Source organism: Alligator mississippiensis, chromosome 13 (assembly GCF_030867095.1).
Source record: "Alligator mississippiensis isolate rAllMis1 chromosome 13, rAllMis1, whole genome shotgun sequence".
Taxonomy (NCBI): domain Eukaryota; kingdom Metazoa; phylum Chordata; order Crocodylia; family Alligatoridae; genus Alligator; species Alligator mississippiensis.
The window spans coordinates 5,773,230-5,780,134 of NC_081836.1; the positions used below are offsets into that span (position 1 = coordinate 5,773,230).

Sequence of the window (6,905 nt, forward strand, 5' to 3'; positions counted from 1 at the left end):
GCAGGCGGACCAATCGGCGCACAGAACGGCATCCCTTCCAGCCAATCGCCGCACGACCTCCTGTGGGGACCAGGGCTGGGCTCCGGCTCCGCGCCCCGCGCAGGCGCGTGCTGGGCTGAGACTGGCGGGAAAGTGCGAGCATAGCGCTGGGACACTGCACCCAGGGACCAGGGCTCGGAGGCACAGCTGGCTCCCACTTCCCTCCCTCCCCTTCCCTTTCCTTAATCATGAAGGGGACTTCACTAGCAAAGTGCTCTTGTTTCTGGAAGCTGGCTCCTCCACTGCACCGCCCGACGCTGCAGGAGACAGGCCCCCCAAAAGGTGGTAGGCAGCACTAATAACCCTTTCAAGCTGGCGGAGGTTTCCAGCTCCACTTTATTGAAAAGCAAAAGGTAATTTTTGAACACAGTGGCTCGCCCGAGAGCATTTCCCAGGTGCGATGCAGAGCAGACGAGGATTCGAGCTGGTGTCAGCGCTGAGCAATGCTCCTCCTCGCGCTGGTTTAGGGCCCCGCTTGCGTGCAACCACATGGAGCAAGGCTCCAAAGTCTGCAAAGGTGTTTGGGGAACGTTCCTGAATCTCCTTGATGGACTTGATGTCAAACCCAGCATTTTAATGGCTTCTTCCACTGACTCCTGGTCCAGGTCCAGGCAGGAGAAGCTGCGCTGGTCAACCACGTAGCAGGTTTCTTTCAACACGGTCACCATTACCAGGGGTCCCCCTGGCTTTAGCAGGGAGCTGATGTTCTTCAGAGCAGCGCGAAATGCGCCCAGGTCTTTGCAGGCAGCTTCCAAGCACAGCGCGGAGAGCAGCGTCCCGGGGGCCAGAGGGCCGGGCTTCCTCACATCGCGCTTCAGAGCCTGCTTCACTTTCTTCCTCAGTTTCTCTTCCTTCTCAGCCCACTTTTCCCTGGGAGGAAATATTGAGTGCATGAAACCGCTCAGTCACCTGCCTGCCTAGAGGCTTGTGTGGATAGAAAAGGGAGGGCGTTCAATGAAACTGAAAAGCAGTGCCTTGAAGAGGGGATGCTCCCCTCCCCCCCCCCCATTATACACAACGAGGCTGTAGACCTTACTGCCACAGGAAGCCATTGAGGCCATGGCCAGGCACCTGCACTTGTTCCCAGACAGAGAAAGGCCCCTAACTCTGAGCTCAGGGTCCCCAGTGGGAGACTCGGGGTGCACATGCACTGCACACTGGAGGAGCAAGGGCATCCTGTGCAGACACCCCCAAAGCTGCTTCCGGGGAGCTCAGATGCCAGCACGAGAAACACTGAGCTGTGGAAACCCCAGGGCCAGAGACTAGATTAAAGCTACGTGAGTTGGTCAGCACCGCTGCATCACATCAGGAGAAACTAGAGTTGCTGCATGTGGCTACAGCTGCAGCTGGTTTCCCATTTGCATTGCCTTATTCACATCATGGCCCTTTGCAAGGCGGCAGAGATAAAGGTCCTGTTCGGAAGCCCTCTCCTTCGGGGGACAGAGGCTGGTGAGACCTGAGCTAGAACGAAGGGCCCACGAGCCCTCAGCTGGAATTGTACAGAAACTCACGCGGAAAGGTTGCGTTGTCTGCAAAAATGTATAGTGTGCGGTTGTCTAGGGTTTTCAGAGACTGTCAGGGGCTGCAAGGGACCTGGTAGGTCGTCGGGTCCAGCCCCCTGCACTAGGCAGGAACAGACAACGGGGGTCAAATGACCCCAGCGAGGTGACTGTCCAGTCTCCTGTTGAAGATGTCCAGGGTAGGTGACTGCACCACCCCGGCGGGAGTTATTCCACAGTCTGGACACCCTGACTGTGGAGGCGTTTTCCCTGGACTTGCACCTGACGCGGCTTCCAGGAGTTTGTATCCTTTGCTCCTGGTCTTCCCCAGGGGTGCCCTGGTGAACAGCTGTTCAGCGAGCCCTTGATGTACTCCCCGATGTAGCGGTAAGCTGCTACCAAGTCCCCTCTCAGCCTGCTCTTCTGTGGGCCGAAGAGGCCCAAGTCCCTCGGCCTCTCCTCCTACGGCTTGTCTTGCAAGTCCCTGATCGTATGAGTGGCAGCGTGGTGTTTGCCCTGCGGGCCGCAACATCGCACTGCCAGCTCATGTTCACGCGATGATCTAGCACTACCCCTAGGTCCCTTTCGGCCATGGTACAAGTCTAATTGTTGCCACCGAGCCTGAGGTCTGTTGGGGATTGTTTGCCCCCAGGCGCAGCACCTGACACTTCTGAGAGTTGAACTTCATCTGGTTCTGGTCCGCGCACCTCTCCAGCCTGGCCAGGTCCACCTGTATCTGCAACCTATCCTTCGGCGTGACCACGCTGCCCCATAACTTGGTGTCGTCCGCAAACTGGGCCAGCAAGCTTTTCACCCCCACATCCAAATCATTGAGAAAGATGTTGAAAAGCACCGGTCCAAGCACGGACCCCTGAGGGACACCACTGCCCACTTCGCGCCAGGACGACACACATCCGTTCATGGGAGCTCTCTGGGCCCGACCCTGGAGCCAGTTTTCTACCCACTGAACCGTCGAGCAGTTAATTTTCCCACAAGGATACCATGGGATACTAGATCAAAAGCCTTTTGGAAGTCGAGGTGTATAACGTCGACCTTGTCTCCCGTGTCCAGGTGGCGAGAGACCTGGTTGTAGAAGGAGATGAGATGGGTAAGACAAGACCTGCCCACGACGAAGCCGTGCTGGCTGTCGTTCAGGATCTTACCCTCCACGAGTGTATCGCACATAGATTCTCTATTGAGTTTTTCCAGGGTTTTCCCTGGGATGGAGGTTAGGCTGACTGGCCTATAGTTGCCCGGGTCCTCCCTCTTCCCCTTCTTGAAGATGGGCACAATGTTGGCCCTCTTCCAATCCTCAGGTATCTCCCTCCCCTGTGTGCCACGATTTCTGAAAGAGCTTTGCCAGGGGTCCCGCAATGATCTCCAGTGGCTCCTACGGCACTCTCGGGTGAAATCCATCTGGGCCTGCTGACTTATACATGGCTAGCTTTTCTGGTTGGTTTTGCACCCGCTCAGCATCCACAGCGGGAAGGCTATCAATCCCACCATACCCCTGTGAGCCGTATCTCGCTTGTCTTTCCCCTTGGTCCGGTGAAACACCGACGCAAAGTGGGCATTCAGGAGTTCAGCTGTTTCCTGAGTGTTGGTTACCAGCTGTCCCGAGGTGTTCAGCGGGGTCCCCGCGCTAACATTTGTTTTCCTTCTGCTCCCTACATACCTAAAGGACTTCTTATTGTCCTGGACTCCCTTGGCTAACTTCGACTCCGTCACTGCCTTAGCAAATTAAATAGTTTTAATTTCCTATTGACACCTTTAGCCTACTGATTCTCCAAAAATCCTCATTCCTTCCAAAAAAAGGAAGGAAAGGCCCCTTCCCTTGAAGGGTGTGTCAGTAGCCAAGCCTCCTACCTCTGTCCCTCCAGCTCGCACACGTATTTCACCACCGGGGTCCAGTCAAACGCTCCCGGCTCCTTCTTCAGCCACTTCTCCAGCTCCTGGCGGTTCCGGTCCGCATAGTCCGAAACGATGATCTCGTTAAACTTCTTGCAGGCAGAAAGGAGCTGGTAAATGGTGGGGCCACTGCCAGTATCTATCAGGATGTCACCCTTCACTTCACCTGTGTTGGAACAGGGGGGAGCAGTGTTACCTGGCACTGGAAAGGCAATCGCTGCTGTCCCGGGGTTGGGAATGACCTTGTTTGCACGCTGCCTCGCACGGCCGGTGCGCTGGATGGGTGCTGCTCCAGCAGTGACCCGATGCCAGCCTTTGCACAGACAGGAGCCAGTAATGGGGGTCTCTCTTCGAGTATGGAGAAGCAAGTGCCAATTCAGTTTGCAAACATTTCTGGGTGTTTCCCGAGGGTTTTATCTGCACTTTGCCAGTAATTGTTGTAATTGTCCAAAAATTTTGCTTTGACAGTGCTATCCTCAACTTTTGTGAACCTCTTGCACCGGCCAGTACCCCTCATTCTCTGCTCGAAAACCACGCTGCTTCTTTCGAAAGCCATATAGTCACCCAGCGGAGTCCACCCTGCTCCTGCAAGGTACGTCCCACCTCTACTGCGCTACGCACCGGCTGTAGGTCGGAGTAGCAGGATGACTGTCGCGTGAGACTGCACCTCTCTTTTCTTTTATAGCAGCAACACGAGCCCAGGCATGCTGTCACCCACATTTATAAGCAGTCTATCTATCTATCTATCTATCTATCTATCTATCTATCTATCTATCTATCTATCTATCTATCTATCTATCTATCTAAAGCTCTGTATATCTCTGTGTAGGCATATACATAGAGCTATCTCTCTGTCTATCACTATATATCTCTATCTCCATTTCTATAGAGGTGTATTTCTATCTCTATCTCTCATAGTGTTTGCTGTGCAAGCCCCAGACCCTGTGAGAGGCCATGGCTGTCTCTCTGCAGCCCATTTTGTAGCAGTCCTGGCTCTGCACAGCCGGGGCACATGAGTCCAAGTCCGAGCCCCTGGCCGTGCCCCGCAGCAGGGCTGGCTGGAAGGAGAGGCAGAGGCCTGAGCCCTCGGAGGGACGCTCTTGCCTCTGGGGTGTCAGGCCCCGGCACAGGCTGAGACGGGGAACCGGGGCTGGCTCGGGCTCAGCTCCCAGCTCCGTGACACGTGGCTTGTCCTGGGAAGGAGCCTCGCGAGCGCCCATCAGGCGTGACTGCCCATGATCAGCACCTGTCCCACCGCTCCCCAAGGGACCCGCAGCTCCCAGCTCCCTGTGGCTTTGGTGCAGGTCCCCGGCCACTGCCCCTGCCCCTGCCGCCCCACATATCATCTAATATGGGCGGAGCATAACTCGCCACTCGCACGCAACATCTGGCGTGAGCGCGGTGAGCACTCCTGGCCGCGCGGTGCAGCTGGCCCTGGCCCCCCAAGAGCCGCAGCTGGGGTGCTGGCGGCCGGGACCCGCAGCCCCAGCAGAGGCCTCTGCAGCCTCCTCGCACCGTACCTCCAGCCACAGCCCCGCAGATGGACGTGCCCGTGTGCAGCCACAGGCCCTGCCGTGCTCCAGGTAAGTGGGGCACGGAGAGACTGGGCGCAGCCGGGGGAGGCAGTGCAGGGGGTAAATGAGGCCTGACGGCTGGGCCTTGCAGGAGCTGCCTGAGGCCTGCTCGTCCCACAGGAAGAGGGCAGGCAATACCTGTGCCCACCCCGGAGCCTGACTCGCCTCCCAGGCTGCCTGACCTGGGCGTAGCACTTCACCACGTCTCCCCAAAGGCAGGGTAGATGTACACCCGATAGCCTGGAGACCTGGGATCACGGCTCTGCTCCAGGTCAGGTCAGCCTAAGTTTCAGCAGCCGAGCTGTCTGCCATGCTGCCGGGCTCCTGGGTGAGGTGCTCCTGCCTGCTCTCACCTAGCTGGACCCATTCCCCCGACGGGAAGTGAAACATGGAGGTTCAGACCTGGGACTAAAACCAAGTCAGGCTGGGGCTGTAACCACTGTGCTTTTTTGAGGCTCTCAACCAGGGGCACTTAGTGCCTACAAGGAGGACCCCGCTCAACAGAAGACACATATTAGCCAGCGTTTCCAGGAGCCTGGGGGGTGGCGTGTTTTCGGGGCTAAGTCCCACGCTGCTACGTCAGCGAGACTGGAGGTCAAGTCCTGATACGGGAACGGTGGGTCTTTGGGTGTGAGCAGCGCGACTGCTCATCTGGACTAACACGGGGCCCATGCAGAGACACCGAAGCCCTCAGTCTTTAATGCTCTTGTTCCACCTCAGAGGCACCGAGTCAAGGGGCGCAGCCCAGAGCTCTGATCCAGAGGTGCTTGGTAGCCTGGAGGGCAGAGCACTGGCCTACAGTCTCCATGTTGTGAGTTTGGATCCTGGCTTGGCCGGTAAGGTGGTTTCCTGCCTGACTTCTTTGCTCTTGTGGCCTCCTCCCTCTTTCATTGCTGTGGCCGGAGGTGCCGGGTCAAGAGGCGCACCTGACAGCCTCCCTTTCAGCACAGCTTGCTGGCCTTGTGGGGAGAGTGCTTCTCTAGAGACTTGGTGTCAGTGGTTCAAATCCCACCCTGGCACTGTGAAAAAGTACCACTGACCAGATGGTCTCTGGGACAAGTTCTTTACTCCCAGGGCCCCCGAGTCTTTCATTGCTGGGCCCAGAGGCACCGAGATAAGAGGCGCACCCGACAGGTGTCTGAGAAGGAGAGCTTGCTGGCCTTGTGGGTGAGGCGCTGCCTTGAGACGCTGGAGGCATGGGTTCTAGTCCTGTGCGTGTCTGGGCTGGTGAGTGATCCTGGTTGAGCCCAAGACCCATGGCCTGGGTGCCCCCCTAGCTGTGCTGTTTGAGCGCACAGCAGCTGGGGTTGTCTCCATGCTGCTGCTCAGTGTGACTTTGTTGTCACCTGACCTTTTGGAGGTCACAGAGAGGTCGCCCGGGGGGGGGCGTCCGGTTTTGGCACTCCAAATGTACAGTGTACAGTCGTACGTCCAGTGTACAGTTGTCCAGGTGAATGTAGAAGTCCACGTGGACATGACTAGTCTGGTTTTACGTTCACCTGGACGACTGTACACTGGACGTACGACTGTACACTGTACATTTGGAGTGCCAAAACCAGACGCCCCCCCCCCCCCGGGCGACCTCTCTGTGACCTCCAAAAGGTCAGGTGACAACAGTAACCAGCAGCCTAAGTCATGCTGAGCAGCAGCCAACCCCAGCTGCTGTGCGCTCAAACAGCACAGCTAGGGGGGCACCCAGGCCATGGGTCTTGGGCTCACCAAGGATCACTCACCAGCCCAGACACGCACGGGACTAGAACCCATGCCTCCAGTGTCTGAAGGCAGCGCCTCACCCACAAGGCCAGCAAGCTCTCCTTCTCTGACCCCTGTCGGGTGCGCCTCTTATCTCGGTGCCTCTGGCCGCAGCAATGAAAGAGTCGGGGGC

The 6,905-nt window shown here is 57.3% G+C and overlaps 1 pseudogene; it reads right to left on the reverse strand.

The window, feature by feature from the left end:
- Positions 1-302: 302 nt before the first annotated feature.
- LOC132244656 (nicotinamide N-methyltransferase-like) lies at positions 303-3,859 on the reverse strand (annotated as a pseudogene).
- Between the last annotated feature and the right edge of the window lie 3,046 nt (positions 3,860-6,905).